At 43.3% G+C, this 23521-nt stretch overlaps 1 protein-coding gene across 1 annotated transcript in view; it reads right to left on the bottom strand.

The window, feature by feature from the left end:
• WSCD2 (WSC domain containing 2) overlaps nt 1-23521 on the bottom strand; it is a 246209-nt gene that overhangs the window by 153968 nt on the left and 68720 nt on the right. The window contains exon 4 of the mRNA XM_082417490.1: nt 8794-10130. The gene's annotated coding sequence lies outside the window, so the exon portion shown is untranslated. The remainder of the gene's footprint in view (nt 1-8793; nt 10131-23521) is intronic.

Raw genomic sequence — 23521 nt, 5'->3', positions numbered from 1 at the left:
CCACAAGCGGTTACAAACCTCATTGATAATTCACCCAGGCTCAGAGAGATGACCACACCATAGTCAAAACAGCGGGGGTCACAGTTAACAAGGCACCTTTTCATCAAAGGTACCGGGAAAATGACAAGAGAATGCTGGGTACCAGTCAAGGGCTGAGAGGTGGAGAACCAGCATCTATTCTGAAGTTTATTTGTTCTCTTTTTATGATACAAAAATTAAGAGAATGGACTTAAGGACACAGAGAGTGGGAAGGGTAAGCTGGGACGATGTAAGAGAGTAGCATTGACATATATACACTACCAAATGTAAAATAGATAGCTAGTGGGAAGCAGCTGCATGGCACAGGGAGATCAGCTCGGTGCTTTGCGACCACCTAGAGGGGTGGAATAAGGAGGGTGGGAGGGAGACGCAAGAGGGAGGGATATGGGGATATACGTATGCATATAGTTGACTCACTTTGTTATACAGCAGAAACTAACACAACACTGTAAAGCAATCATACTCCAATAAAGATGTTAAAAAGAAAAATTAACTTGACTTCTTGGTAGCAGTTCAATGCCCAACACACAAAAGCCAGCTACTATCTTTAGCACAGAGCAGGACCCATAGTAAATATTCAATAATTTTTTTAATGAATAAATGAATGGAGAATATAGAAAAATACACTTGCCTTCATGGGTTAATAATATTATTATATTATATCATCATGTGTTGAATGGACTGTGTGCCAAATTATGGTAGACTGTTTGCCCAAAAAGTGGCTCTAATTATTTCCCTCTCTGTATCTATAACCCTTGGCAATACGACTTGGCATCTCCTCCAATCAAGAGACAGAGTGTATTTTCCTGCCCCTGAATTTTGATTGGCCTTGTGACTTTTCAACACATCTTGTTCAACAAGACGTGGCAGAAATGACTGGGTGTCAGTTCCAATCCTAAGCCCCAAAAGGCCTTGGGCATGTTCCCTCACTATCTTGGAATCCTGCCATTAACCAACTGCAGGATAAGAATTTAAGTAAAGCAGAGACAAGATAGTCCAGCTGGGACCATCCTAGATCAGCCAGTTCCCCCATCAATCCAAACCACCCAGCAATGGACTGAAATGACATGAATAAGCTGAGATCAGCTGAGACTAGAAACACTCAAGTGAACCCAGCCCAAATTGTGATCTAAATTGGTGGTTCTAGGATATAAGTGTTGTCCTAAGACACTAAGTGTAAAGGTTGTTTCCTTTCATAGCAAAAGCTGACTGATACACAAGTACTGTGTTACGTACCTAATATCATTTAACCCTTACAACATCCCTGCAAAGTGGGCGCGATGGATGCAGTTATCTGTCCTCCAAAATGTGTTCTTTCCTTATCCCATAGCAAGAGAGTTTTAGTTGGGACATAGCTGCCTAGCTAGAGACTAAATTTCTCAGCTCCTCTTGCAGTTATGCTTGGCAATGCGAGTGAGTTTTTAGTAAAAGTCAGGAGAGTGGAAATGATGTTACAACTCCTGCTTTAATTGCTTACGATAAAATCCTTAGCCTTGAAATTCTGCTATTTTCCCCCTTTTGCTGACTGTGCTGGGATAACTGGAGTGACTATGTGTGGGAGGTCGCAGAGCCCATCATCCTGAATTCCTGAATGTCCCTTGGAAGAGACTTGCCCTAGACTATTACACAGGCAAGAAGTAAATGTCTGTTGTTTTGGAGCCACTGTGCCACGGAGCCTGCTAGTTAAAGCAGCTAGTGTTGTACTCACGCAATAGAGATTATTATTTCCATTTTATAGGGGAGCAAGTAGAGGCTCAGAGAAGTGACATGACTGGCCTCTAAAATTGCACTGATCGCGACACTTGCTGCTTGCTACCTGTCACTATTTAGATTTAAATAAATTAAAATAAATTAAAAATCCAGATCCTCAGTAGCACTAACCACATTTCAAGTGCTCAGTTGCCGCATGTGGCTAGTGGCTACCATACTGGACAGCACAGATATGTAACATTCCCATCCCCACCAAATGCTCTATCGGATGGCACTGTTCTAGAAAGTGCAGAGCCATGATTCTATTTGGGGTCTGAGTGGCTTCAACGCTTTTCTGCTCTGCCTGCCATGCTGAGTTCTTTTCAAGAGTTGCTCCCCTGGTGCACGTACATGTTTGTTTACAGATCATTATTATCTATTTGTCAGAGAGACCAGGAGCAGGGAGGGGGCAGGAGACTTACAATTAAAGGGTGACGGCAGCTGGCAAGAAGATCAATGAGGGAAAAAAAGTAGTCATTTCTGAAATGTTCACGCAAAGTCATTAAGAAAATATCACTTGATTTGCCAACGTTGGACATGAAACAATATAGATGTCCTCACTTTCACCCTAACCTTTAAAGCAGGATGACTCACCCCAGACAAGATTAACTGCTCCCCCTTTTTTTTTCTTCCCCAGCCACTAAGAAAGGGACCTTTATTGATCTGTCTAGGATGTTTACAGTTGGAGAAAGCTGGGTCGGCCACCTGCAGCAGAGTGGGTGGGTATTGTTGGATATATTCACCACACTGGTCTAGCTGATGAGACGGTAGAATGAGGAGGGTGGGGTGACCAGCTGAAGAAGAGAAAAAAACCTACAGATGATGCCTCAAAGGAGAAACTGGGTGTGGTGGCATAGCCACGCGGCAGCATCCCACCAGACCCAGCCACAGGTCAGCCTCAAACTGAGTATATGGGTGGGTCCTCCTTCTTTTTCCCCTCACTTAATTCTAAGCCTGGCCAAGATGGCAAATACATTCACGGGCTTTATAAATATTTGTTGAGTATCTACTGTGTACAAGCAGTGCCCTAAGTATTGTGGGGATACCCCAGTGGGGGAAAAAAATGGGATCCTGCCCTCACAAATGTACAATTTAGAGAGAAAGAGAACTATCCAGGCCATCACAGTAGAGTGTGATCATTTCTGAACTAGAAGAAGGTATGGCCAGGGGGTGCTGTGGAAGCAAAAAGAAAGACCGCTGTTATGGGCTGAATTGTGTCCCCCTCAAATTCCTATGTTGACGTCCTGACCCCCAGTACCTCCGAATGTGACTGCATTTGGAGGTAAGGTCTTTTTTTTTTTTTTTTTTTGGCCACACTGTGTGCCTTGTGGGATCTTAGTTTCCCAACCAAGAATTGAACCCACTCCCTCGGCAGTGAAAGCATGGAGTCCTAACCACTGGACCGCCAGGGAATTTCTGGAGATAAGGCCTTTAAAGAGGCGATTAAGGCAAAAAATGAGGTCACTCGGGTGGGCCCTAATCCAATATGACTGGTGTCCTTATAAGAACAGGTTAGGACACAGACAACACAGACCAAGGCATGACCATGTAAGGACCCCGCCAGAAGATGTCCATCCGCAAGTCAAGGGGGGGAGACCTCAGAAAAGAAAAGACTTACCAGCACTTTGATCTTGGACTTCCAGCCTCCAGAACTGTGAGGAAACAAATTTCTGTTGTTTCAGCCACCAGTCTAAGGTATTCTGTAATGGCAGCTGGAGTCAACTAAGCCATTCACCTAATTCAGTGGGCCAAAGGAAACACGCAGCATGAAGAGGTCTGGGACCCCAGAATGGAGTCTTGAAGAGCACCCACTCCATCTGACAACCTGAAATTCCAGCTACGGGTCCTATGCAACTCAGGCTGCTGAGACCATCCATTAAATGAGCTGTAGATAGTTCAGGGCAAAGCAGGGGAAAGTGATTACTAAGAAGAAGTCTCTGAATTAAGGAAATAATTCTCTAGCATTTTTTTAATTAAAACATTCAACCCAAGAAGCTTGTTAATTTCAGCTTCAGCAAGTGGTTCTGCCACCACTTGGCATCCTGCTGCCTGTGCACTGCCTGAAGTGGCTGCCTCTGATTTCCCTAATTTGTGAGGTGCTCATGCTTTGGGTGGCAGGCGGGTGATTAGAGCCAGATGGGAAGCCAGCCCCTGCAGAAGCAGATTCCTGTTGGATTTTTGCAGCCAGCAGGAGGCTGGAGGGAATCCTCAGATTAGATGCATTTGAAGGGCAGAAGAGAAAAATTCCAGTTGCAGGGTGGTTGTCAAAGAGACTAACAAGACAGGCCAGTTGAGCACTCCCCACTCTGTGAACAAGAGTCATATTCATTCCCAATTAGTTCCACAGACAGACTCATAAGAGTAGCTAATATTTACTGAGTCCTTTCCATGTGCCGAGCATTGTGCCCTTTGCCTGTACTATCTCATTTCATCCTTACAGTAAGTCTCTAAGTTAGGTAGTATTATTAGCCCCATTTTGCAGATGACAAAACTGCAGCTCAGAGAGCTGTAGTGACTTGCTTAAGGTCACACAGCTAGCAAGTAGCAAAGTCAGCAAGCCAGGTTCCAAATAGTGAATAAAAGAAACACTACCAAGAACAAGCAAAACATGGACTCTGGAAACAGAGAGACTAGTTTGGCATCACTTGCCTCTATGCAACTGTCAGTGGGGGTCAGAGAGGGCTGCTCTGGGAAGGGGCCATAGGGCTGAGACTTGAATGGAAAGAAGAAGCCAACAAAGAGGAGGTCAGGGGCGGGCACTGCAGGCAGGAGGAATGGCTGTGCAAAGGCCCTGGAGCAGGAACTGTGGAGGGACTCGGGACCTTTTGGCCATTGTAGCTGGAACAGAGTAGGCAACAGGCACAGGGCAGCAGGTCAAGGTGAGGTCCAAGAGGTAGGCGGGGCCCAATATATCAGGCCTTATAAGCCAAGGTCAGGAGATAGAATTTTATTCAAAGACCTCAAGAAGGCTTTGTAGGATTTCCAGCAGTGACGTGATGTGACCTCCCTTAGGTGTCATTACATTTATCGAGTTATTGACAGACTTGCCATAGCCTCCCCTGTGTCCTGTACGCTCTGAGGGCAGAAACCAGGCCTGATCCATCTTTACAACCTCCTCTCCAGGTCCTAAGAAACTGCTCTGGGCCCCTGCAAATATTTGTTGAATGAATAAAGAAAGGAAGGAAAGATGGATAGACCTGTTTTCTTTGCATTTGTCTTAAACCTCCTCTTGGTTCTGCTGCATCGTCTCCTGGGGGAAGGAGTGTCAACTTGGCTCTCATTCTCTCATCTTTGTGAGAGAAGCCCCGGGGCTGGTGCAGGGAGATGTTCCCTCCCTCGGCGGGGGATGGATGGGCTGGATCTAGCACACTCCCATGTGAGACCCTTGGTGCCCAAGGGGCTGAACAAGAGTGACGATTGGGAAGCAGGGCTGTTGGTGAAACAGCCGGCCATTCATTACCAGCTGGCAGCTCAGCACAAGATAAATTGGGCCCTTGGAATTCTAACTGAACTCGCTTCCCTGGATGAAATAGCCAGGGTTCGACCCCAGCTCAGAGGCATGGCCCTGGAAGGCACTCCAGAGAGACTTCTGGTACCCAAGGCTCCAGCCAATGCAGGATTCAGAGAGGAACAATGTTTAGGCTCAGATACCCTGACTCCAAGACAGAAGAAACACTCAGACAGGAAAAAGTCCCATCTCTGACCAGCCACTTTAAGCCCCTGCTAACCTCTTCTCATGCTCTCATTCTTTCTCTCTTTCCCCTGTTTTTGGTCATTTTTTAGTAATGCCTCCTGGGGCTCTGACATCTGCCTTCTATCACACAATGCTAATGAGCTAAGGCAGGGAGGGCACATACATTTCATCTGCTTGCTGGTTGAGATTGATGGGTAGCAACTGTCTGTGTTGAGAAGGCTCCTGAGGTTTAATCAGGACTCAGATGGCCAGAAGCTATGATTGATTAGTGATGTCTGTCACGACATATGATGGGGAATAAGGGTCTAGTACCACAAATTTTCCATTCTTTTCTAAAGGCTAGAACCTTTAGACAACTCTTGCCCTACAGAGAGAAAAAGGGGAAAACCCCCCATTTTTCTCCAATGCATGTGATTTTGGTTTTAATTTTGCCACAATGGAATAATAATATCTGTCATAATTAAGTATGTAAACTATGCCATGTACTGAGCTAAGTGCTTTACATATATTATCTTATTTAATCTGCATGACTCCCCTAACGTCATAACTAACTTACACATGAGGAAATTCAGGCTTAGAAGGATAAAGTGGCTTGTCCAAGGACTCTCAGCCAGTAAGTGGCAGAACCAGGATTTGAACCCAGCTCTGTCGGAATCCAGTGGCTTAGTGATTCCACAGCCTCCCTCAGCGCCCCAGTCTGCACCCCTCCACACACACGAACCTCTCCTGTGTTTGACCTCTATCCCTCTTGCTGCAATAAAAACACAGTCCACCTTAAAATCCCACAATCTAAATACAAGACCTGAGAAGCCCTGCAGTTGTGCTGCCCAGTACAGTGGCCTCTGGCCACATGTGACTAATGATACTTGAAATGTAGCCAGTCCAAACTGAGATGTGCTGTAAGATGTAAAATGCACACCCGATTTTGAAGACTCAGTAGAAAAGGAAGAATGTAAAATATTACACTAATAATCTTTTATGTTGATTACATATTGAATATATAATGCTTTTGATATATTGAGTTACATATATTATTGAAATTAATCTCACCTATTTCTTCTTCTTCTTCTCTCTCTCTCTCTCATTTTTAATATGGCTACGAGAAAATTTAAGGTTACAGTTGTGGCTTGTAAAATATTTCTACTGGACTGTGCTGCTCTTAAGATCTGCCACTCACTCCAATCCTGTAATTTCTAACAGGTAAGGAAATTGCCCACCAGCCTCACCTGCATTGATCTAAGCCTAGACTCAAGCCAGGACAGAACATTCTTTCCTACCCCTCCACTGCTCCATCTCCAATACTCTGTCTACACTGACCATGTGGTCCAGGGTCACACAGTCAGCTCATGTCAAGCCTAGGCAGTCTGACTTCAAAACCTGTCCCCCTAACCTGCACTCCACACTGGGCAGGGCCAAGCATCTGCCCCCTTGGGGAGTGTGGCCTGGGGACCACTGTGAGCTACACTTAGGAAGGCAGGAGTTTCTTCCTCTTAGAAAACTACGTTACACAATAAATTTCTTGGCCAAGTCTCCAAGAGAGAATTCTGCCGGAACTAAAAACGATTCCAGTTTCCTTCAGGGGAAGCCGATATTTTTGATCCCATCAGAAAAGATACTCAGTGCGGTTCTTGTTCCATTTTGGACCCCTACTCTGCTCAGTCCAGCCACACCTTCCACTCTGTCTCATCCATCCATTTGCAAATCATAACGGAGGACCTAGCACACACCAGGCACTGTTTCAGGGCACCACCGGCAGCCCACATCCTAGCTACAGTTCTTCCCTCTGAAGCAGACAATGTGCTGTATTTTCAGCTCCTTTCACAAAGCATCACTTTTTAAAAAAATTTGGGTACTGTGCTGAGGTGGGGAGAAGCAAGAGGTGGGTAAGAAATGCCCTCAGTGTATCACTCAGAGTGGGGGTGGATTAAATGCAATGGACAGAGAGCTGCACTGAGGTCAGCCCAGCTGCAGATGGAGGGAACACAGCAAGTTCTGCAGCCAGAGCCATCCTCCTGCCTCACCTCTCTGCAGCACCCCGGTCTGCTACAATCTGACGGCGTGATCATCAGCAATCAGGAATGGAGGCCTCTCTCTGCATGAGGCAGTTCTCCTACCATTTTCATCACTCCCCAAAAGGTTTTCCTCTGGGCTCAGCAAAAAGCCTCGCTGGCAGCCGGCTAATGGCCTGGCTGACTGCAGTTCCACCTTTCAGGAATTTGGGGAGGAGGAGTTCCATTTTCAGAGGCCATTGGAGCTGAATTTGGCTTCCAGGGCAAAGAGATGCAGCTCTCGATGGAACTGTCTGTGAATGGTCCCAAACAGAGCCGCATCTTGCCAGGGCCTGGAGTCGAGCTTCCCTTGGACACTTAAGGGTTTATTCCTCCCTGCTAGGTTTTGAAGGACAGAGAAACGGGGCTACTAATGCCCTCCACATGGAGTTGCTGTGAAGACAAACTGTGATCTTGTGTGTAGAGCATTTGGCTTGAAACCTAACCACGAGAAGTACCTTGAGGGTCACTTATCGCTTAGTCAGCCTACTGGGTCTCTTGAGGGAAGCCTGGTACCCACAGGACTTTGTTCTAGATCACATGACCACGCCCTCACCCTAGTCACAGCTGATTGGACAGAGATGGGCACATGACTTAAGGGTTACCAATCCTGAGGCTGCTGGCAAATAACATCTGTGGTGGCAGCTTCAAAGGAATGAGGAGCTAAACTAGTGCTTCTAGAGGGATAGGATGTATATACAACTGGTGGCAGATATATGACTTTAAATTTTTTTTAATTGTTATGCTTTTATTTTAATGTATATCAGGAAAATGCTCGCTCCCCATTTATGGTACTCATTAAAAGTTTCCTTTATGATACAAAATACTAAAATTCACAAGGAATTTTTTTGTTGTTGTTTAATGTATTAAGTAAAATTTAGCCCACTGGTAGGTCAATGGCAAATAATGCGAGAGTGGAATGTGAATGACACATGGCAAAGTCCGAAGGCCACATTCTTCCCTCAGGATTTGGAAATGAGAGAAATAGATGATTGAAGGCGATGGTGAGGGGCTGAAGGTGGAGTTGAGTCAGAAACAGAGCAAAACCAAGGCTGCGCAGGCTGCTTGTGAGGGAGAGGGGAAAATGAGGAGGGTGGGAAACTGGTTGGTGGTGAGATAGGAGACTATGAATAGAAGTGCGTAAAGGAGGAGAGAGAGATGCACACTGGAGATGAAGGTAGAGATGGAGAGGCAGAGACAAAGAGAAAGACAGCCAGACAGAGAGAGAAAAGGAGACAGGTGGAAATGCCCTGAGTTACCTACCTCCATGGGCTTCCTGGGTCTGCTTCCACACATGTCCTTAGAGTGAATCCTGCTTGTTTCCTGAGATACCTTGAGTGGGTCTCTGTTCACATCAGAAAGCCCACCATAAATGGACGGATAGGAAGGAATTGTATTTTGAACATCCTTGGGCACCAGCCAGCATGTTTAAACCTAGAATGGCAGACAATGGGGAGCCATTGGGTGTTCTTGACAGAGAAACGGGGGGGACTAGGGTGAGGCAGGTGAGGTGCCTAGAGAGAACTTCAAGGAGATACTTGCAAGCTCAGATATCAAATACCAGACAATGGCTGATTTCTATAGCTCTTCTTGAAATTTCATGGAACTTACTGATCAAAAAGAGCATCGGCCATTGTGTGAGGTCGTACTCTGTCCAAACCATGGGTGGCCATCTCTATAACTTTGTTACTCTAGAAGCAAATTGAAAGAACCAGTTGGATATAATTTAAATTTTGCTAATGTGTATTTACTATCTGCACCCAATTATCACCAATCAATATAACTGTTATTCCTTAATGGGTGAAAATTGCAATTCCGGTGCCCCAGATCGGCATGGGGTGTTGCGTCTAATTGGGACAGAAGTTATTCAGGAGCATAATGAAAATGTAAATTCCCACACGTTAATCAAACAATTATTTCTATAACCATAAGACAGCTGATTCTAAACTTAATTAGGAAATAAAGTTAATCAGTGAGCAGACATATACTAATCACATATGTGTCACAAGAAAAGAAATATTAGGTAATAATTCATTAAAACATCCCGAACCCCAGCCACTCCTACAATCCCCAAGATTAGTCTCCCAGCTTCAAGGAAGCAATATGCAAATGTTTATTAAAGCATTTTTTTCTGCTTTAGGGTCTAGGAGGCACCGGCAAGCAAAGAAATATATTACTGAGTACAATAATCGCACTGTTTTAAATAACAGAACCAAGAATTGGAAATGTACTTATGTGACATAGTGGACCGTCCAGCTCACTCTGAGCTTAACTATCAGAGTTTAGTTCTCTTCAAGTGAGAGAGAGGCAAAAAGGAAGCTAATTCCAACGCAGACATAAAAACTGTAAGAAGACATAAAGCAAAGCCGATTGCATTTCTCTCTCCACTGCACATCCTTAGCTTCTTTTCAAAACTGCTGCCTGGTAAAATTTTGGGCCCAAATGTGGGTTCTTCTCCTCAACTTACCTTGGCTTCTGGTTGGTTCCTGGAACTTTTACTGTCCTTGATGGATCTGTGAGGCTCTCCCCAACCATGATGCAGCTCTGATGATGGTGCAAACCCATCCAGAAGTTTCCAAAGGGATCTTTGCTTTCTCCTCCTGGAAGTAGAAAATGTGCAGAATGAAGAAATTTGAGTGGCTGCTGGGAGAAGAATACCTAATATGAAAAGTTCCCAGGGAGGAATATGGATTTGGCCAAGATCGAACAACACAGCTGAATGCAACAAACAGCTAACACATAGGGAGCACTGTCAGTGAGCTATACTAGTGCTTTACACATTGCTATGGTCTGAATGTTTGTGTCCCCTCAGACTCTATATGCTGAAATCTTAAACCCCAAAGGTGATGGTTTTAGGAGGTGGGGCCTTGGGGAAGTGATCAGGTCATAAGGGTGAATAGAATTAGTCCACTTATAAAAGAGATCCTAGAGAGCTCCATAGCCCCTTCTGCCATGTGAGGACACAGAGAGAAGTCTGCGACCCGGAAGAGGACCCTCACCCAACCGTGCTGGTACCCAGATCTCAGACTTCCAGACTCCAGAACCGTGAGAAATACATTTCTGCTGTTTATAAGCCTTCCAGTCTGTGGTACACTGGTTATAGCAGCCCAAAAGGACTAAGGCACATAACCTTAATGTGCTTAACCCTCACAACAACCCTATGAAATAAGTACCATGATTATCATCTCAGTTTGCACAGACCAGGAAACCGAGGCACAGAGTTCAAGAAACTCAGCCTGTCACACAACATGCAAGTGGTGGAGCCAGGATTTGTGCCTGCGTAGCCAGGTTCCAGAGCCGATGCCTCACTGTTTATGTTCACTGGCTGAGTTTGGGTTTTTCTACATGGCCTATCTGTGCTCCCAGAGTCCTTTGTGCTTCCCTAATTGTATCATTTATCAGTTGATGTCATTGGCAAATTACTTTTCAATAGGTAATGCATTACATTAGACATTTAAAGACATATCAAAAGTTCTATGATGAAAATTCCCTTTGACACTCCTGCCCTCAGTCTCCCAGTTCCCCTCCCCAGAGGCTCCCAGTGGTTCTACTTTCAACCTCTATGTAAGCAATTACATTGTCTTAGTTTGGGTTTCCTCAAAAGCAGACCTCAAGGTAAATATTTGGGCGTAAGCAGTTTGTTTGGGAGATTATCCTAGGCAGCATGATGAAAGAGTGAGGAAGTGAGACAGAGAGGGGAGGAAATCCAAGTGTATGTGAATAAGCAGGTTACCACCATGGGTAATTAAGTCCCTCTGGGACTTCTGGAAGGCAGTGTAGACCAGGTTTCTCAGTTGTCTCCACCGAGGGGTGAGGGACCTGGGGTATTTATCCAAAGCCAATCCCTTATTGGTTGAGGGTCACCTCAAGGTGTTAATTCTCTAGAAAGAGCCTCTGTGTGCATTGAAACGGCCTGCAGGCAAATGCTATACACACACATGTTATTTTCTCTTTCAGTACATGTGGCAAAATATTAATATGCACAGTGTTGTGTATTCTTTAACCTAACAATGAATCTTAGTAATCTTTCCGTATCAGTAAGTAAAGAGCTACGTGATAAATTCTTATATAGATATACTGTCGTTTGTCTAATCGGTCTCCTACTCTTGGTCATTTGGGTGATGAAACTTTGGAAACTTTCGTTACTACAAATAATGCTGAAATGAATAATCTAGTACACGAGTCATTTTGTACATGGATGAGTAGCCGCAGGTTAACTTTCTACAAGTGGAATTGCTGGGTCAAGAGGAATCTGCAGTGTTAATGTTGCCATGCTGCCCTGCACAGGGGTTGCACCTATTTAAATTCCACATAATGAATGAGAGTACCCTGCTCTGTGATGATTAGCAACTTACTTATCTTTTGTTCCTTCTGTACTTTGGGCTTCTTGGGGCAGCAACCATTTTGGATAACACCTGACACATAGTAAATGCTCCATAAATATTTGGATGGGTGGGAAGGTGAGTGGATGGGTGGATGAGTGGAAGGATGGATGAATGGATAAATGGATGGATGAATGGATAGATGAATAGGCAATGGATGAGGGACAGATGAATAGGTAGATGGGTGGATGGATGAGTAGATGAATTACCCCGGAAGTATCCTTTTTGAGGAGACCAAGACCCAATATAAAAAAAAAATAACAAACTAGGAACTAGAAATTAATTACACCAGGTAGATCTCCTTCATTATATGTTCTCATGGCACATTTTGTGCTCCCGGGAGTAGCAGGAAGAAATTCAGCCATGTCTGGCCAGAGGCAGGCTGCTCACAGTGGCTATGCCAGCACAGGCCAAGGCAGGTCAGTTCCTGAAACTTACTGGGATGGCCATTGTCAGCGGCTCTGCTGCCCTTTCATGAGAACAGAGCTGTTGCTCACTCCAAAGTCATCAGGATTCAGTAGTAGGCTTCAAACATACTGTTCTCACTTCGATTTTAAATTATATGTCAATTAAGAGAGCCAACTTGTCTAAAGATGCTTTTATCTGCACCCGACTTAAGATGGAGAAAATATCCATTCTTCATACCAAAGAACAATATTATAATTTAGGGTGTACCTTTGACTAAGAAGGAAAACCCCAGTCCCCCTCCAGCCTGTGTCAGCAAGCCCCCCACACTCCATACTGCCTCTCTGCTCAATTTTCTCTCCCCAGATCCCCACATCCTTCCTTTCTGAAAACTTTGCATCTTTATTCTTTCAAAGACACAGCTGGTTGAGGGACTGGATGAAGAATTTGGCTCTCCTCCTCATTTGTTCCTGAACAGATCTCCTTAAGCTGCAGTTTGTTTATTTCCTGGAATTTTTGCCAGCCAAGCAGACCCCAGGGAGGGGCACGTGGGAACATCAGGAAGACACTTGAGTCCCATGCTTAAAGCCAAAGCATCCCCATTGTTAAAATAGCATGCAAAGTAACATTCACTTCTTCCAATGTAAATCTATAACACATACTTATTATGGCAGCTCAGAAAGTACCAATAAACAAACAGAAGAAAGTCAAAGTCTACCCAGGCCCTCATGCAGAGATTACCACCCTTAACATTTTGGTCAGTAATCTCACAGTCTTTTTTTCTACCCACGTAGTCATTTTTCATCACAAAAATGGCATCATATGGTGCAAACTCCTGTGGTCCGATTTTTCTGCTTGATGTTTCGTGAGAGTCATCTCCTGTCTTTCAAATAGACTTCTGTTATTTTTCTTTTTTATATAGCAGGTTCTTATTAGTCATCAATTTTATACACATCAGTGTATACATGTCAATCCCAATTGCCCAATTCATCACACCACTACCCACACCCCCTGCCGTTTTACCCCTTTGGTGTCCATACGTTTGTTCTCTACATCTGTGTCTCAATTTCTGCCCTGAAAACCGGTTTATCTGTACCATTTTTCTAGGTTCCACACATATGCGTTAATATACGATATTTGTTTTTCTCTTTCTGACTTACTTCACTCTGTATGACAGTCTCTAGATCCATCCACATCTCAACAAATGACCCAATTTCATTCCTCTTTATGTCTGAGTAATATTCCATTGTATATATCTACCACATCTTCTTAATCCATTCGTCTGTCGATGGGCATTTAGGTTGCTTCCATGACCTGGCTATTGTAAATAGTGCTGCAATGAACATTCGGGTGCATGTGTCTTTTTGAATTGTGGTTTTCTCTGGGTATATGCCCAGTAGTGGGATTGCTGGATCATATGGTAATTCTATTTTTAGTTTTTTAAGGAACCTCCATACTGTTCTCCATAGTGGCTGTATCAGTTTACATCCCCACCAACAGTGCAAGAGGGTTCCCTTTTCTCTACACCCTCTCCAGCATTTGTTGTTTGTAGATTTTCTGATGAAGCCCATTCTAACTGGTGTGAGTTGATACCTCATTGTAGTTTTGATTTGCATTTCTCTAATAATTAGTGATGTTGAGCAGCTTTTCATGTGCTTCTTGGCCATCTGTATATCTTCTTTGGAGAAATGTCTATTTAGGTCTTCTGCCCATTTTTGGATTGAGTTGTTTGTTTTTTTAACATCGAGCTGCATGAGCTGTTTATATATTTTGGAGATTAATCCTTTGTCCATTGATTCGTTTGCAAATATTTTCTCCCATTCTGAGTGTTGTCTTTTCGTCTTGTTTATGGTTTCCTTTGCTGGGCAAAAGCTTTTAAGTTTCATTAGGTCCCATTTGTTTATTTTTGTTTTTATTTCCATTACTATAGGAGGTGGATCAAAAAAGATCTTGCTGTGATTTATGTCAAAGAGTGTTCTTCCTATGTTTTCCTCTAAGAGGTTTATAGTGTCTAGTCTTACATTTAGGTCTCTAATCCATTTTGAGTTTATTTTTGTGTATGGTGTTAGGGAGGGTTCTAATTTCATTCTTTTACATGTAGCTGTCCAGTTTTCCCAGCACCACTTACTGAAGAGACTGTCTTTTCTCCATTGTATATCCTTGCCTCCTTTGTCATAGATTAGTTGACCATAGGTGCGTAGGTTTACCTCTGGGCTTTCTATCTTGTTCCACTGATCTATGTTTCTGTTTTTGTGCCAGTACCATATTGTCTTGATTACTATAGCTTTGTAGTATAGTCTGAAGTCAGGGAGTCTGATTCCTCCAGTTCCGTTTATTTCCCTCAAGACTGCTTTGGCTGTTCGGGGTCTTTTGTGTCTCCATACAAATTTTAAGATTTTTTGTTCTAGTTCTGTAAAAAAAATGCCATTGGTAATTTGATAGGGATTGCATTGAATCTGTAGATTGCTTTGGGTAGTATAGTCATTTTCACAATATTGATTCTTCCAATCCAGGAACATGGTATATCTCTCCATCTGTTGGTATCATCTTTAATTTCTTTCATCAATGTCTTATAGGTTTCTGCATACAGGTCTTTTGTCTCCCTAGGTAGGTTTATTCCTAGGTATTTTATTCTTTTTGTTGCAATGGTAAATGGGAGTGTATCCTTAATTTCTCTTTCAGATTTTTCATCATTAGTATAGGAATGCAAGAGACTTCTGTGCATTAATTTTGTATCCTGCAACTTTACCAAAGTCATTGATTAGCTCTAGTAGTTTTCTGGTAGCATCTTTAGGATTCTCTATGTATAGTAGCATGTCATCTGCAAACAGTGACAGTTTTACTTCTTCTTTTCCAATTTGTATTCCTTTTATTTCTTTTTCTTCTCTGATTGCCATGGCTAGGACTTCCAAAACTATGTTGAATAATAGCGGCGAGAGTGGACATCCTTGTCTTGTTCCTGATCTTAGAGGAAATGCTTTCAGTTTTTCACCATTGAGAATGATGTTTGCTGTGGACTTGTCATATATGGCCTTTATTAGGTTGAGGTAGGTTCCCTCTATGCCTACTTCCTGGAGAGTTTTTATCATAAATGGGTGTTGAATTTTTTCAAAAGCTTTTTCTGCATCTATTGAGATGATCATATGGTTTTTCTTCTTCCATTTGTTAATATGGTGTATCACATTGATTGATTTGCGTATATTGAAGAATCCTTGCATCCCTGGGATAAACCCCACTTTATCATGGTGTATGATCCTTTTAATGTGTTCTTGGATTCTGTTTGCTAGTATTTTGTTGAGGATTTTTGCATCTATATTCATCAGTGACATTGGTCTGTAATTTTCTTTTTTTGTAGTGTCTTTGTCTGGTTTTGGTATCAGGGTGATGGTGGCCTCACAGAATGAGTTTGGGAGTGTTCCTTCCTCTGTAATTTTTTGGAAGAGTTTGAGAAGGATGGGTGTTAGCTCTTCTCTAAATGTTTGATAGAATTCGCCTGTGAAGCAATCTGGTCCTGGACTTTTGTTTGTTGGAAGATTTTTAATCACAGTTTCAATTTCATTACTTGTGCTTGGTCTGTTCATATTTTCTATTTCTTCCTGGTTCAGTTTTGGAAGGTTATACCTTTCTAAGAATTTGTCCGTTTCTTCCAGGTTGTCCATTTTATTGGCATAGAGTTGCTTGTAATAGTCTCTTAGGATGCTTTGTATTTCTGCAGTGTCTGCAGTAACTTCTCCTTTTTCATTTCTAATTTTATTGATTTGAGTCCTCTCTCTCTTTTTCTTGATGAGTCTGGATAATGGCTTATCAATTTTGTTTATCTTCTCAAAGAACCAGCTTTTAACTTTATTGATCTTTGATATCTTTTTTTTGTTTCTATGTCATTTATTTCTGCTCTGATCTTTATGATTTCTTTCCTTCTGCTAACTTTGGGTTTTGTTTGTTCTTCTTTCTCTAGTTCCTTTAGGTGTAAGGTTAGATTATTTATTTGAGATTTTTCTTGTTTCTTGAGGTAGGCTTGTATAGCTATAAATTTCCCTCTTAAACTGCTTTTTCTGCATCCCATAGGCTTTGGATTGTCATGTTTTCATTGTCATTTGTCTCTAGGTATTTTTTGATTTCCTCTTTGATTTCTTCAGTGATCTCTTGGTTATTTAGTAACATAGTGTTTAGCCTCCATGTGTTTGTGTTTTTTACATTTATTCCCCTGTAATTCATTTCTAATCTCATAGTGTTGTGGTCAGAAAAGATGCTTGATATGATTCCAATTTTCTTAAATTTACTGAGGCTTGATTTGTGACCCAAGATGTGATCTATCCTGGGGAATGTTCCGTGCGCACTTGAGAAGAAAGTGTAATCTGCTGTTTTTGGATGGAATGTCCTATAAATATCAATTAAATCTATCTGGTCTATTGTGTCATTAAAAGCTTCTGTTTCCTTATTTATTTTCATTTTGGATGATCTGTCCATTGGTGTAAGTGAGGTGTTAAAGTCCCCCATTATTATTGTGTTACTGTCGATTTCCTCTTTTACAGCAGTTAGCAGTTGCTTTATGTATTGAGGTGCTCCTATGTTGGGTGCATATGTATTTATAATTGTTATATCTTCTTCTTGGATTGATCCCTTGATCATTATGTAGTGTCCTTCCTTGTCTCTTATAACCTTCTTTATTTTAAAGGCTATTTTATCTGATATGAGTATTGCTACTCCAGCTTTCTTTTGATTTCCATTTGCATGGAATATCTTTTTCCATCCCCTCACTTTCAGTCTGTATGTGTCCCTAGGTCTGAAGTGGATCTCTTGTAGACAGCATATATATGGGTCTTGTTTATGTATCCATTCAGCAATCCTGTGTCTTTTGGTTGAAGCCTTTAATCCATTCACGTTTAAGGTAATCATCTATATGTATGTTCCTATGACCATTTTCTTAATTGTTTTGGGTTTGTTTTTGTAGGTCCTTTTCTTCTCTTGTGTTTCCCACTTAGAGAAGTTCCTTTAGCATTTGTTGTAGAGCTGGTTTGGTGGTGCTGAATTCTCTTAGCTTTTGCTTGTCTGTAAAGCTTTTGATTTCTCCATTGAGTCTGAATGAGATCGTTGCCGGGTAGAGTAATTTTGGTAGTAGGTTCTTCCCTTTCATCACTTTAAGTATATCATGCCACTCCCTTCTGGCTTGTAGAGTTTCTGCTGAGAAATCAGCTGTTAACCTTATGGGAGTTCCCTTTTATGTTATTTGTCGTTTTTCCCTTGCTGCTTTCAATAATTTTTCTTTGTCTTTAATTTTTGCCAGTCTGATTACTATGTGTCTCAGCGTGTTTCTCCTTGGGTTTATCCTATATGGGACTCGCTGCACTTCCTGGACTTGGGTGGCTATTTCCTTTCCCATGTTAGGGAAGTTTTCGACTATAATCTCTTCAAATATTTTCTCGGGTCCTTTCTCTCTCTCTTCTCCTTCTGGGACCTCTATAATGCGAATGTTGTTGCGTTTAATGTTGTCCCAGAGGTCTCTTAGGCTGTCTTCATTTCTTTTCATTCTTTTTTCTTTAGTCTGTTCCGCAGCAGTGAATTCCACCATTCTGTCTTCCAGGTCACTTCTCCGTTCTTCTGCCTCAGTTATTCTGCTATTGATTCCTTCTAGTGTAGTTTTCATTTCAGTTATTGTATTGGTCATCTCTGTTCTTTAATTCTTCTAGGTCTTTGTTAAACATTTCTTGCATCTTCTCGATCTTTGCCTCCATTCTTATTCCGAGGTCCTGGATCATCTTCACTATCATTATTCTGAATTCTTTTTCTGGAAGGTTGCCTATCTCCACTTCATTTAGTTGTGTTTCTGGGGTTTTATCTTGTTCCTTCATCTGGTACATAGCCCTCTGCCTTTTCATTTTGTCTATCTTTCTGTGAATGTGGTTTTTGTTCCACAGACTGCAGGATTGTAGTTCTTCTTGCTTCTGCTGTCTGCCCTCTGGTGGATGAGGCTATCTAATAGGCTTGTGCAGGCTTCCTGATGGGAGGGACTGGTGGTGGGTAGACTAGATTTCTGTTATTTTTAACAATTGCATAATAGTCTGTTGGATGGCTATAACTTAGCTGATTTACCCTTCTCCTCTTGTTGGCTATTTAAATTGTCCCCTTTGATTATTATAAATTGCACTACTGGCAAGAATTACAGTCTTTTCAAGAGCTTTCTTTTCCCCAAAATATTTCTATGGTTTCTCAAGGGTGACCATGCCACAGTTGATGGCTATCATGGAAGAGGGAACGTGGCCTATTATATCAAGGGTGACACCTCACTGCAAGAGGACACAGGGTACTTCTCCTTCAACACTGTTGGGGGTGGAGCTCCTGCTCCTGGGGAGGTGATGTGGGGCTTTGCCACTGCCCTGATGCCTCCTAACATTCTGGTCTTCTGCAATTTTCACCCTGACCTCTCCTCTGCCCTTTATTGATTTGTCCCCATCTGGGAGCAAACCCTTATTTTTATTCCCATGGCACAGCAAAGACTAGACCAGCAAGTCTGCCAAGAAGTTGCTGAACTTCCAGGAGGTATTTACAATCAAGCATGTAATTTATTTCTGATGCTCGAGGTGGCTTCTCTCAGAATCCTCAGGCTCCAAGCCCATCCTATGGGCCTTTACTGGCTGCCCCTTGCCTGGATGCTGTCCTGCCTCCAAAACCCAGGGGCAGCGGATCCAACCCCACCGGGAGTGCCTTTGAGCACATCTGCACTGCTGGGGTCCAGACCTCCTTGTCTAAAATGCCACCTCCACTGTCCTCCTTTCCTGCCCACAATTTAACAGTGGGAATATGGACATAAATGAAGACCACCCAAATGAGAATAAGTGAAGGCTACTTATTTAGAGATGGCTATAAAGCAGAGGAATCAGCCACAGTCACTTGCATTTGGCAAAAACTCAAAGGCCAGCAGAGAAGTGGGAGAGCTTTATAGTGGAAAAAAGGGAAAACTTCTGGTATTCCCTGGTGGTTGGCACGGGGAGGCTGGCGGCAGGTATGCTATATGCACTAGAAGAAGGTATCCTATGTGATTGGCTAGGGGAGCTTATTTTCCTTTCTCTGGTCAGTCCTAAATTGGAAGTGGGGGCAAAACTGGGGAACCTGGCAGTTAGTTATCGATCAAGCCCTTACCATTTGGGGCTAATCGTTGCAGAGGCTGTAGGTCAGAGTTCTATTCTTATATATAGTCTGGCCATTGTCCACTTCTATATTCAGTCTCAGAATTGTCAACTCCCTTTATGAGAAGCCTCACCGGATACCAATAAGGGGAGGTCTGGCTCCTCGGTCCCAATACAAGGTGATCGTATCAGAATAAAGCCACCCAGCATCAGTACCTTTCTCAGAGTCTGAGTAATTCAGTCTTCCCTAGCACTGTAAAAAGAAAAAATTCCACTTATATCAGCACTTGCCTAGAAAACATTCAAGCTAAGTGTTGTGTCTCATCGCAAATGGTTGTAACCAGCTGAAGGTGGTATAAAGGGCCACAAACTCTTAGTGACCCTTGAATGCCAGGCCTCATTGGAAGTAACTGAAGACTCTTTCCTGACCAGTGGATCTGTGTACAGACCCATGGACCCATTCGTTCTGTCCACAGGGCTAGCTCCCAACCAGAAATTAGCACAGAACCATGAAAATTCCTTTCTAGCGCTTACAGCTCCTGACTTCATCACCTCTGTGCATGATCTGCTCAGTGAAATTCCTCACTGGCTTAACAAGTTAATAGACTTTGTTTCGTAATTTTTTTTTAGCTCTGTGGCATTTGTGTATTTTCGACTACATCTACATGACCTCAACTGCCGAGCCCAGGCTGGGCTCCCCCTGAGCTGGACCAGGTCGTTTTTGAAGTTGGGCTTTCTCATCCTTTTTGTGGCCACCAGGACGTCTGCCCCAGCTCCCCATCAGCAATACTCATCACGAGGGCACAGCAATCCCTGAAGACATGCAGTGGGATCTGGGCCTCCTGCACAGAGCTGGCTAAACCCATACAGGAAAAAAAAAATCCACCTACCCACCCCAAGTAAAACAAAGTCTCCAGAGAATGAGGAGGACCTTGGCCTAACCATCTGCATTCAGGATAATGGTGAATTCACAGCTTTCCCTGAAACAATTGACATCCACTTGCACTGGTCTCGTGAAGCCAAAGGGTCTGCATCCAGGAGGTTTTTCCAGAACAAAGGAACAGCGTGCCCCACAGGACATTTAAATCCCCACCACTTGCCGAAGACAGCTTTCAGTTATAAATTGAAAGTTTTCCCAGCCTCTGCTAGTCCCAGTGATGTTTATATACCTTTGTGAGAATCAGGCAGGGCACCCTCTTATATCCATGAAAGTAGAATGGTGTAATCCACCATTTTTAAAAAAATAAATAAATTTATTTATTTATGGATGCGTTGGGTCTTCGTTGCTGTGTGCGGGCTTTCTGTAGTTGCGGCAAGTGGGGGCTACTCTTCGTTGTGGTGCGCGGGCTTTTCATTGTTGTGGTTTCTCTTGTTGCGGAGCACGGGCTCTAGGCGCGTGGGCTTCAGTGGTGGTGGTACGTGGGCTCAGTAGTTGTGGCTCGCGGGCTCTAGAGCACAGGCTCAGTAGTTGTGGCACACCAGCTTGGTTGCTCCGCGGCATGTGGGATCTTCCCGGACCAGAGCTCGAACCCGTGTCCCCTGCATTGGCAGGTGGATTCTTAATCACTGCGCCACCAGGGAAGTCCCTCCACCATTTTTTAATCCATAGATTTTCCTGGTACATTTAAAATGGGTCTTTAATTGGCCTACCAACAACAAAAGTTTTACATAATACGAGATTGTAAACTCTGCAAGATTTGGAGATAGATTTATCAGCCTCTCATTCGCACAGAATAATTCCCCTGGAGCCTTGATAATAGTAGATACCTAATAAATATGTTTTGATTGAGGGAATAAAACTAATTTCTCAGGAGTGTTATAGGTCAAGAGAAAGATTTGGGGACCAAATACCTGAGGTTTGTATGCATTTGTGGAAAGAGAGAGAAAGGGAGGGAGGGAGAAAGAGTAAGAGAGAGAGGGAGATAGAGAGATGATAGATAGATAGATAGATAGATAGATAGATAGATAGATAGATAGATAGATAGATAGGTAGGTAGGTAGGTAGGTAGAGAGAGAGACAGATAGACAGACAGGTCTTCAAAGTAAACCCTGATCTGATTTATCAAGAAACTGAATGTTCAGAGAGGGTAGACTAAAGAGAGATGAGTTCAGGCATGACAACAAAGAGAAAGGTAAAGGCCTTTCCATTACTGTGTGACCTGAGACAAGTATCTTTACCTTTCTGATCTTGATTTTCTCATCTGAAGAATGAGGATCTTCAGAATCTTTCTGATGAGCTCATTCATGTAAAGCACTAATCACAGGATTTAGCACAGAGTAAATCTATATAAGTATGAGCTGTTAAAAAGGAAAGACTATATTTCACCAAATCTAAGATGCCATTGATTGTACGACATGTTATTTCATGAACCACTGGTAATGAGGAAATCGTGCCAATTACTTCATGACACAACGCTTTCATGTCAGTTGATCGTAAGAAACATCCTGATTTCAGAGATGTTAAAATGTAAGGAAAATGTGCATCTTAGAATCAATGAGCTAGAATGTAAAGAAAAAATTCATCTTTCTCAATTACCCTCTCTAGGACGATTCTGTACCTCTGGCAAGCAGTCCTTTCCAAGCATCCCTTCATTCACAGAACAAAAACCCCAACAGAACCTCCATGATCTTCTCACTTTAGAGACAGCAAGGTCACCTGGCTCTCAAGGTGAGGGGGGCTGCCCTTTGCTCACTCGCGGAGGCTGAAGCAGGAGAAGTGGGTTAGATGCGCCTTCTCCTCTGGCCCAGGCTGGTGTCATACTCCAGCCATACAGCATGTGTGTTTACAAACCTGGCCTGCTGACTGAGTTTTTGATATTCACCCTATGGGATTCAGACTCATCACCATAAGGAGAGAATCCAGCTTTACAAGACACTCAGGACCTGACTCCACCCTCTGTGATCTTTGGCAACTGCCCAGGGCCTGGATTTTAACCTCCCTGGAAAGCCATGATTCATGTCCTCCTTCTCAACACTTGACAGCAACCTCCCAGAGTCTGCTGAGACCTCTCCAACGGGAAATCAAAGTGTGTGGGCATTGCACAACTGTGTCCTCCTGCTGTGAGAAACAGGGGTGGAGGGTGTAGTCCAGGCTCCCCAGCAAGGAGACACCCATGGAGGCATCCTAGCTAGCCCCCAAGACTGAATGAACCATGAGTAAAATCCTAAAGTAATGGGTCTGGAGTAATGAATTCCAACCACAAAAAGGATAATTATCAACTACGACTATTGAAAATGCATTGGTTATGTGCCAGACAATATTCAATGTACTTTACAAGCATCACCTCATTTAAAACTCACAGCCCTTGTGGGTAGATAATCATAAGGTCCCTTTCACAGATGAGGACACTGAGGCTCAAAGTCACAAAGCTAGAAAGAGTTGGAATGAGGATTCGAAGCCAGGTAGCAATGACTCTTACCCCAGACGCCTGGGGACAGGGGAGGGACATGAGATGAGGCTAGAGAGGGGTCTGCTAGAGTCCAGCGTGGCTATCTGGGGACAACTTTATGCTTAGCAGCAGGAAAGGGTTTTCAAAGCGTTCCAAGCATTTGTGGCTTGAAGATGGTAGAGTTCTCCATCTACCACCTAAGTGTTTATTTCTCCCTCACACGTCTGTGAGTCAGTTGGAATCTGGCTGGTCCAGGCTGGGTTCTGCTGGCTTTGGCCCCAGTCAGGTTGGATCCACATCTGCTCCATGCGTCTCTCATCCTCCTTGGACTAGCGGTCTGACTCCAGAGGCATGTTCTACTCAGGCTAAAGACAGGAGCTTGAGGGGGCCAACCCCACAGCGCAAACACATTCCAAGTCTCTGTTTGGATGACATCCTCTAATGTCCTCTTGGTCAAAGCAAGTCACACGGCCCAGCCCAAGTCAAGGGGTGGGAGGCACGGTCCTCCTTGCAGATGCGCGAGGGAGTGAATCTTTGCTGAATAAAGACCTGACACCCTACATCCTCCTTGTGGGATTTTCTTTCTGTTTTGCGATCATCTGGCCATTATTATGGCAGAAACCATTTCCCTGGCATAGTCTGGGTCACGGCACCCAAATTATCGGTGCACGGTTTTCTTTTTCGCTCATAA

This window comes from Balaenoptera physalus (assembly GCF_965194825.1).
Source record: "Balaenoptera physalus genome assembly, chromosome: 12".
Taxonomy (NCBI): domain Eukaryota; kingdom Metazoa; phylum Chordata; class Mammalia; order Artiodactyla; family Balaenopteridae; genus Balaenoptera; species Balaenoptera physalus.
This window is presented reverse-complemented; position numbering and strand designations above follow the sequence as displayed.